Source organism: Nicotiana sylvestris, chromosome 5, assembly GCF_000393655.2.
Source record: "Nicotiana sylvestris chromosome 5, ASM39365v2, whole genome shotgun sequence".
In the NCBI taxonomy this organism is placed as follows: Eukaryota; Viridiplantae; Streptophyta; class Magnoliopsida; order Solanales; family Solanaceae; genus Nicotiana; species Nicotiana sylvestris.
In genome coordinates, this window is record NC_091061.1 from 127,956,938 (window position 1) to 127,967,235 (window position 10,298).

At 35.0% G+C, this 10,298-nt stretch overlaps 1 long non-coding RNA gene across 1 annotated transcript; it reads right to left on the minus strand.

Moving 5' to 3' along the window:
• Positions 1–455: 455 nt before the first annotated feature.
• Positions 456–6,552, minus strand: LOC104244392 (uncharacterized). Its single transcript, XR_715483.2, has 2 exons — positions 6,390–6,552; positions 456–1,022 (listed from the first exon to the last, which is right to left on the minus strand). It is a non-coding gene; the product is annotated as an uncharacterized lncRNA (long non-coding RNA).
• Positions 6,553–10,298: the final 3,746 nt, after the last annotated feature.

A 10,298-nucleotide genomic window follows, 5' to 3' on the forward strand; every position in this document is an offset into this window, starting at 1 on the left:
TTCTTGTGAATATTTTCGCAGGAAAATTCTTTGAAAAGCCCCAAGTAAAATCCGCAAGAGCACATTTTCGCAAGAAAATTTCCATGAAAATGTTGCATGTAAAACCCCAACAAAATTCCCAAATAATAATTCGTAGATAAATCACCATGTAAGATTTCCAATGAAACAAAAGAAATATTTGAAATCCCTAAGAAAATCCATAAATGATATTTTCGTAGGAAAATTCCTATGTAATATTGGTAAGAAAATCCTCATGTAATTGTTTTTTATAAGGAAATTACTATATAAAATTGACGCGTTCGAAAATATTTTCCCATTAAATTTGCAAGTAATCTATGCATTTTCAAGATGTTGTTTTTAATTTATTCTAGCTTATATTCTTACAATTCAACTATATTATCATAATCATAATCATTGAACACACATCTAATATAATTATAACGAAAAAGAAAACATAATTCATAACGTTAATGTAATATCATATAATCCTTAATCAAAAATTAAAATATATCAAATGTGAAACTTAATAGTCTAATGAACATCTCAATCATGATTACAGTCACTTTCATTCGCATTACCAGGGTGAGAACCACTTTTATTCACATTATCGGAGTCATCGTCACTTTCGTTTTCAGATCCTTGATTGTCTTTTGAGATGATAACTCATTTGAAGATGATGCATTGAAATTCACATACTTCTTCAATAAGTCTAATTCTTTCCTCATCTTTTTAGTTTTGCGCCACTCTTCTTGCAACTGAGCATATAAGTCAGCATTGGAAGCATCCATCTGAGATTTAATTATCTCATCAATTTCTCATTGTAAAGTAGATGTTGAATGCTTAAGTGCTTTTATAGATCGACCCAAAGAACCAAGTCCTGCAACCCTTCCTTTTTTCTTTCCACCAACAGATTGCACCTAAATATCCATTTCACTTAATTGGCTTGCTGAATTAGTGTCTCCTACCTCAGTTGATGCACTTTGAGAAACTGACAGTTCTTGTTTCTTTTTTTCAAAATTATTCTACACCAAAATAAGTTATTTGAGATATTATATAGTGCCAATAGAACATCGTTCTCAAGACAAAAAATTAAAAAGGAAAAGAATTAACTATTGTTCTTAGGAGAAAAAATATATAACACAGAGCCCAAAAATGATGAACCAACTGCTCAAATATAATGATTCAAGAACAGAAGCTGAAGCTTGGCAAAGAATGTGACTTTATGAAGCTTGTAACAAATCCACAATCTCATTCAAAGAAGAATTTTTACATCTAATACGAAGGGTAATCAAATAACTGAATATTGCAACAATGAAATAGAAATAATAGCAGACAAAGAGAGTGACCAATATTGAACAATAAAGATGCCTATTATTACTCATTACAAGAAATTTCTAAACTAATTCAGATGCTTAGACTAACTCAAAAACAAAAAGAAAACAAATAGCTACCCATATTGTAAGTCAATAATGAAAATAAAGATCTATACCAATTCTCTACCAATTCCATCAAAGTTGCATCTTAATCAATAAAGATGCCGATCACTTACTCATTAGATTATTCATATTAGTATGTATCCACTTGTAATCCTTCTTTGGACCTAAGAACTAGCAACATGCGTTAGGAATGAAACATCTGAAATAACGCACAAACTAGAATCACTTTATTTTATTTAATTCTTTGGCATCGTTGCAGATTTAGCTGTACTAGGATCTTTATTATTCTCATTGTACTCTACTTTGATGGCCAATTAGTCATAAAGTACTTGTCAAAATTATAAGTAAAGATAACTAATAACTACAACACCCGCCTTTATATATCATTAACTTCAACAACTAATAAGAAGAAGCACGCAGAAAAATAAGATGAAATTATTTTGAAAATTTATGTCTATATGAATATGATTTGGAATGATATAGACATAACTTTACAAAATATAGAAGCACTGATCTGCGAGACTCTGACTATCTTAACGGGTACCCTCTGATTAAAGGTCCAAAGAAAGGTAGAAGATGATATCTGAAGAAAATGCAGTTAGAAAATGACGGTATTCTCTTTGATGAGAGCCTACTTCACTTTTTGTTACTAATATGTATAGATTGGTCCCAATGATCAGCCTTACCACCTGACCCACCCCTTTAGTCCAACACTAAAACAGACCCCAACGGTCGAACTCTGCTGTAAGATATACCAGACTTTAGACTTACTGTCTAGTTTCAAAATGGCACTAAAACAGTTCATTTTTAAAGCATTGACATATCTGCTCATACTATTGACAGTGAGGTAATGGTTCGGAAAAAAGTAATAGAAGGAACACTTACATAAGCAGTTTCAACTTTCTCATTTATTCAACATTTTTCTTTTTTTTTGTGCGATGAGTCTGAAAATAAAATTCCGCAATTGAAGGATCTTTTCCTGTAGGTTGACTACAAGCAAATTTAATAAATACATCCATGCCACTTATAAATTCATCTGTATACCTCGCTCGACAGGGAAGAAGTCTATTTTCCATCTATTTTCGATGCTCGGAAATTTTCATTTTTTGAATCAAAAGATAAATATATTTAAAAACATAGATAATATCATTTAGGCACTAGACATAAAGCAGTTAGTGTTGGAATTCCTTGCTGCCCAAAAATTAATTTATTAGCAATATTGTGTAGCACAAATAAAATAACTCCTCAAATAAATCATCTTAGTTTTGCATATGAGATTATAATCTTCTTATTAGGAAACGAGAGTTCAATAAAATCAATACAATCAATCTCTGAATTCACACTAACAGATCAAATAAAAAGGAATCACCAGAAAGCATTCTATTAATTCGACCAAAACAAGACATCCTGACCAAATAAATAAATGGATATCTTAACTTTCTCATTTTATTCGAGTCTTAAATGTTTAGTTCTTCAAATATTAGTTAGTTTATATTGACAAAGAAATTTAGATGTCTTGGCAAAAACTATTTTGAATAATAAAGAAGAAAAATTAGAATGTAAGTCCAATCACTTGCTTTTTGTGACGATCCGGCCAGTCATCTCATGAGTTACCGCTCCGTTTTCCCCATTTATGCTTTTTTATGCTTTGTTATCTGTGTTATGTGGTATGGGTTGGTTGGATCGAATCCGAAATAATTTTGGAAAAGGGTTGAGACACTTAGTCTCTTTTGAGGAAACTTAAGTTGGAAAAGCCAATCGGATATTGACTTATATGTTAGAGGGCTCGAATGTGAGTTCTGATGGTTCGGTTAGCTTCAGGAGGTGAATTGAAACTTAGGAGTGTGATCGGAATGGGTTTTGGAGGTTCGAAGTAGATTTAGGCTTGAATTGCGAAGTTGAGATTTTGGTAATTTCTGGTTGGTAGGCGAGATTTTGATATAGGGGTCGGAATGAAATTCCGAGAGTTGCAGTAGTTCCGTTGATTTCAGTTCATTCGGACGTGGTTTGGTTGGGTTTTTGATCAAAAGCGGAATTCGGAAGATTTTGGAAAGTTTGGCTTAAATCCGATGTGTTTTGGGTGATTTGATGTTGTATGAGGTGTTTTAATGATTGGAACAAGTTTGAATAAGGTATTAGGATATGTTTGTGCTTTTGGTTGAAGTCTCGGGGGCCTCGGGGTGATTTCAGATGGTTAACGGAGAAGTTGGATTTTTGTTGCAGCTTCTGAATTTGCTGCTTCTGGTATTTTCGCACCTGCTGATTGGGGACCGCAGGTGCGGCGCCGCACGTGAGGGAGATCTATCGCAGAAGGGAAAAAGGGTCAGGTGAGCAGAGACCGCAGAAGCGGTAAGGTGACCGCATCTGCGATGTCGCAGATGCTGAAATGTCGTCGCAGATGCGATTTAGGTTGGATAAGTAACTCTCGCAGAAACGGAGAATTTAACCGCAAATGTGGTACTGCAGAAGCGGGTATTGTGCCGCAGATGCGAAAAGGGCTGGGCAGAACATATAAGTTATTTTATTTCGCGAAATTGAGTTATTTCACCATTTTTGACTTCAGCTTTGGAGCTTTTTGGGCGATTTGAAAGAGGGATTTCAAGGGAACTTCATTGAGGTAAGGGATTTGGACTTAAAACTCATTCCTATGCTATTATTCCATGGATTAGAGCTAGAAATTTAGGAAATCAAAGGTGAAATTTGGGGAAACTAAGACTTGGGAACTTAAGCCTTTAATTGAGGATTTGAAGGACCATTTTGGGTCGGATTTGAGAACTTTTGATATGTATGAACTCATGGGGAGATAAGGAACCTATTGATGTAAAAATTATTGAATTCTCATATGTGGGCCCGGGGGTCGGGTTTTGATAATTTGGGGATTTGTGCCCTTTATTGATTGTTTTCGCTTGGGCTTTGTTCCCTTAACATATTTTGACGTTCTCGTTCTGATTTTTGGATAGATTCGACATGCGTGGAGGCCGATTCGAGGGGCAAAGGCATCGCGAGTTAGAGATTTGACCGGTTCGAGGTGAGTAATGATTGTAAATGATGATCTGAGGGTTTGAAACCCCGAATTGCACATCGTAGTGCTATATTGAGGTGAGGCACACGCTCGATGACGAGTGTGGGGTTGTGCACTATTGGAGATTGTGACTTGGTCCGTCCTGATTGATGATTTTACCGCGTATTTGATTGAAAACTATTTGCTATCATTATTATTTGGCTGAATGTCATATTTGGGCCTAGTGCCAAATATTTGAAACCTTCGGGGCTTTTTATTGATATTTCCTCACTGTTTTGACTTTATACTTGAACTCAATAATATTATTTTCCATTGTTTCTATACTCAGCCATGTTTACTCAGTTTTAAATACTTAAATGATCTTTTAAATGATAATTAGGCTGAGAATCACTATTTTACTATTGCCCAAGTAGATTGTGAGGATTTTTGACTGAGTAAGGCCGAGGGCCTATGCTATGAGAAAATATTTGATACTGATTATGAGGCCGAGTGCCTGAGTTATGTATGCCACAATGTGGCTTGATTGATATGAGGCCTAGGGACTAATGATGATGCCATGAGGTTGCTTGATATTGCGCTTGGGCCGTAAGGGGCCCCTCCAGGAGTCTGCACACCCCAGTGAGTGCGGGTACCCATTGTGATGTGAGATTGAGCCCGAGGGGCTGGTATTGTTCTGAGATATTGCCTGAGGGGCGGATTCGTTGATACTGTGCCCGAGGGGCGAACTTCTATTTGTTTACTTTACCTTCACTGCCTGTCAACTACCTATTTATTTGTTAAATAATGATTTTACTTAACTTTTCACTGGTTTACTGCTTTTAAATGGTTTTACTGTTTCATTATAGAATGCCTTGTGCCTTATGTGTTTTCTTACTTTCAGTCGTTATTTACATTTGTTACTCACTGAGTTGGAGTACTCACTTTACTCCCAGCACCCTGTGTGCAAATTCAGGCGTAGCTGGTCCGGCTCCCGAGTGCCGATTCATTCCAGCTTCAGGCGGATCTCGAGGAGTCTTTAGGTAGGTATTGGCGCTCGCAGCCCGGAGCTCCTCCCTATCTCTTTTCTTTATGTCCTTAGTTCATTACCAAACTCTGTAGTTACATTTGAGTGTTCAGCGTTGTTAGATGCTCGTGACTTGTGACACCCCGGTTAGGGCTGTGTCGGGTTGTACTTCCGCACCTTATTGATATTATCCGCTATTTAGTATTATTAAATCATGCTTTAGACTGCTTCTATGTTGTTTAACTGTTTAAAAATGTGGATTGGGTTTAATTGGCTCGCCTTGTCTTCACGAGAGGCACCATCACGATCGGGTTTGGATTTAGGGTCGTGACACTTTTGAGGTCGTTGATGTTCTAAACATATATTAGTAACACTAATATAAAAACTTTAGAAGAACCAATAAGCTATGTGGCACTTAACACTTCAATTAACACTAAAATAACACCATAATTCAAGTTTGCTTCTTCTAACATTTATTTAATCCAAAAAGAAAAAAGCATACATATCTAACATATCATTCGAAAATTAATCAAAATAGTCTCATATGGTACCTTCCAAATTGCATATCAATATCAAATATCACTAACAAGATCCCAACACCTGAACTCAGAATTGATGATGCATAACCATAAATTATGCATCTTTTGAAAACTAAAGTTTGCCAAATTGTAAAAAAATTCAGTCTTTTCTTTTGTAAATTAGAAATTTCCATCCCCAAATATATATAAAAAATCAAGGGTGATGATACTCATATTCACTTAGCCAAAGAATGACCAAAGCAGTAACTGAACATCATGAAAAACACAATTAACCTAAAACTATGATTCCACAAAAGATGTAGAAGAAATAAACATAAAGTGTCTTTAAATTTTTATAATAAAAGAGAACATAATTAGATAAAGAGATAGAGAAAAGGAGAGATGCTTACAGGTATTTAGAAGAAAAGGGGAGAAAGAATGGAGGCGACAGAGCTTAGCGGGTGGAGAAGGCGAAGAGAGCAAAATCACTGTTGGAAGTTTGAGAGAGTACAATACCAAGATTAGTGTTGCCGTCTTCACTTTTCTCTAAGTCCTAACCTAGGTTTGAAAGCCAAAAGTTTTGATCCCTTTCCTTTTGCTATGACGCTTAAGTTTCCCGCTTCTGTTCTTCGTATTTTTTTCAGTTGTAAAAAAAATTATATATTAAAGCTTTTATTATCTTGGAAGTAAATTATGAATAAATTTTTTTAAAAGTTTAGATTATAACCATAAAATTTGTAAAAACTTTTCAAAGATTACTTTTTAAATTTTAAAATTTTATTTGTGACCATCTATGTCAATTTAACATAATAAAAGATAATTTATATTTATTAGAAAAAATATTAATTTGTTTGGATAAAAAATTATTCCGAAACAATGAAAATAATGGAAAAAAAAATGTTAATTTATTGTAAATCCTGAAAAAACAAAAAAAATTGTGTGGGAATGTCGTATGACACTATTTTGATTAATTTTCGACTGATATGTAAGATATGTATGCTTGACAAAATTATTTTTTCAAAAATATTACTTTTTTCAATATAACTAAGTCATTCCTAACTTCTTCCCACAAAAAATATTTTGTAGACTCTTAAAAATCAAATTCAAATATTTCTTAAATTTGTGTGTACCCCATGATTTTCTCGAAATCGTTACGTTTATGCAATTGCTATCTTCCTCACATTCATTACCTACACGACGAAGAGCATTTATCGTCCATAATACTTAATATGATCTAGCTAAGGTCATGTAAAAAAGATATTGGGGACATATAAAAAATATGTACATAGAATAAACCTATACACTTTTATCTATGATCGAACTTCTTCAATATGATAATTGTCTTCCAAACATATATTTTAATTTATCTTATACTTAAGATAAAATAATTCTTTACTATTACTTTTAACTTATTCTCATGCGCTCTGATTATCTTGGTTTAATTTTTTTATTTGCAGTGATATATGCATAGCTAAATTAATAAGCTTAAGAAGTAGAGATAATAAATTTTAAATCGGTGCAAAAATAATTCAGTAAGTAACAAAATTCTCAATACAACATATGTGATTTTCAAAGACAGTACTGTGACTCAAGCTCGGAGCAAGTAAATCATTATGCAAGAAAAAAGATAAATCCCAGAATGACGGAATCCTCAGCTAAATCACCAAGAAAAATATTCTAGCTAACCTCGCAATACACAAATCCTCAGCTAATCACACAAGAAATTAAATCCTCGGGTATTTCGCCATGGAAATATTTAGGTGAAACCGCTTCAAGATATTCCCAGGCAATTTCCTTGTGTAAATAAATACGCGGGTAAAAGGTAAATAAATCGCAGCTAAATCCCTATTAAAAAATTCCTATGAAAATATTCACAAGTAAAACCCAAACAATAAATCCCCAGGTATTTTTCTAGGTACATAAATCCCCTGGTAATTCCCCAGGAAATATTTTCCATGTAAAACTGTAGAAAACTAACCCCACATAATTCCCCAGGAAAACTAAATCCCTAGGTACATCCCCATGAAATAATCCACAGCAAATTCCGTATGACAGTTACCTGGGGAATTTTCTGCCAACTCACAAACGAAAAAAATATTTTACCTACGAATTCACCTACGGATAGAGGATTTGCCGATTATTTTCCCAGGTAATTCCCCAGGTAATATGTTTGCGTCTAATAGCGCCAAAATTCCCTGCGAATTTGTCAAGGGAAATTAAATTCGCATGTATAATATTTTATAATTTAAGATTTTTAAATTTTGGCAAGAAAATCCGCAGGTAAATCTGGCTAGGTAACTACCTTTTTCTAGTAGTGTTATGAAACTGGTCATGACCAGCAGCTTTCATGAGTATATCAGCCAATTGGTTATGTGAAGAAATAGGACGAGGCATGATTGTCTTTGACTATACGTATTGCCGAATGAAATGACAATCTATCTCGATGTGCTTTGCACATTCATGAAAAACAGGATTGGTGGCGATATGCATAGCAGCTTGGTTATCACAAGAAAGAGAAACATGTTCTATATGTGTTACTTGAAGATCTTGTAGAAGCCGAAGTAACCAAACAATCTCACTGGTAGTAGTGGCCATGGCTCTATATTCCGCTTCAGCAGAGGAACGAGAAACCACTGTTTGTTTCTTAGATCTCCAAAAAATGGGTGATTTGCCAAGAAACACAATGTATCATGTAGTTGATCACCGTGTCATTGGAAAACCTGCCCAATCGGCATCGCAGTAGGCTCTTATAGATATAGAATTATCCGAAGGAAGTAGAATCCCTTGACATGGATTTCCTTTGAGATAACGTAAAACTCTATAAGCAGCTTCTAGATGAGGTTGTCTTGGTGCATGCATGAATTCGCTAAGCATATGAACAACATAGTTAATATCTGGACGAGTGATAGTAAGGTAAAGCAAGCGTCCTACAAGACGACGATATTGCCCCGGATCATTACAAACTTTTCTAGAATCAAGAGAAAGCTTATATTGTTGCTCCATGTGGAAGCTAGCCGGCTTGCAACCAGTGAGTCCACTTTTTGCTAAAATATCAAGTACGTACTTGCGTTGGGTTAATGAAATGCCTGTTGGTGACCTTTCCACTTCAATACAAAGAAAATATTTGAGCTTTCCAAGATACTTGATATGAAATTTTGCATTTGAATGATCTTTCAGCTTGGATATGTGATCAGAATCGTTTCCCGTAATAATGAGATCATCCACATATATGTGAACTGCCACATAAGATCCTCCAAGATGGGAAAATGTAAACAAAGAATAGTCTACATGTGATTGCTGAACACCAAGAGAAAGAAAAGAAGTAGTAAACTTATGATACCAATTTCGAGATGCTTGACGAATGCCACATAGAGATTTTTGTAATCGACAAACTCTCTGCTCTTCATGTAGACTTTTTCTTTCAAGTCTCCATGTAGAAAAGCATTGTTGACATCTAATTAATGAAGTTCCCAATTCTGAATCGCCGCAACCGCTAACAGACAACGTACCATGACAAATTTTGCAACAGGTGCAAATATTTCATGAAAATCAACCCCTTCAATTTGAGTGTATTATTTTGCTACCAAGCGTGCCTTGTAGCGCTCAATACTTCCATCGGGTTTATATTTCACTTTATAGACCCATTTTGAGTCTATAGCTCGTTTACCTGGAGGTAAAATCTGCAATGTCCAAGTATGGTAGGCTTCTAAAGAAGAAATTTCTTTTGACATGGCCTCTCTCCAATATGTGTGCTTAACTGCTTGAGTAAAAGATTTTGGCTCATCGGTGGATGAAATGACCGCCAAAAAAACAACATAATTGGAGGATAGTTTAGAATATGAAATAGAGTAAGATAAAGGATGTCTCGTTGAGTTGGCTGATGGAGTAGATAAGAGTGGTTGATCATTCAACTTGGCAAGAGAAGGGGGCAAAACATAATCATATCCTGACAACTTTTGTGAGACTTGTCGCGAGCGTTTACCAAGTCCAAGGCTAGGATGATCAATACTATCAGATGTATTAGTAAGATCGCTACTATCAGTTGGTGGTGGTGGAGAAGTGCTTGTGGATGTATTTTCTGAATTCTCAATGGCACTACAATTCTCAACTGTAGTACAATTCTTATTCGTCTCATGTTGCTCTATGTAATTTGGTTCTTGTCCAGATGGCTCATCAAATGTAATCGGTTGACTCAAGTCAATTTGTGGCATAATCTTTGTCTTTTCTGAACCTTCAAAAGGATAAATGTGTTCAAAAAATTGGACATCGCGCGAAACATAAATTTTTTTATCCTCAAAATCATAAATTCTATATCCCTT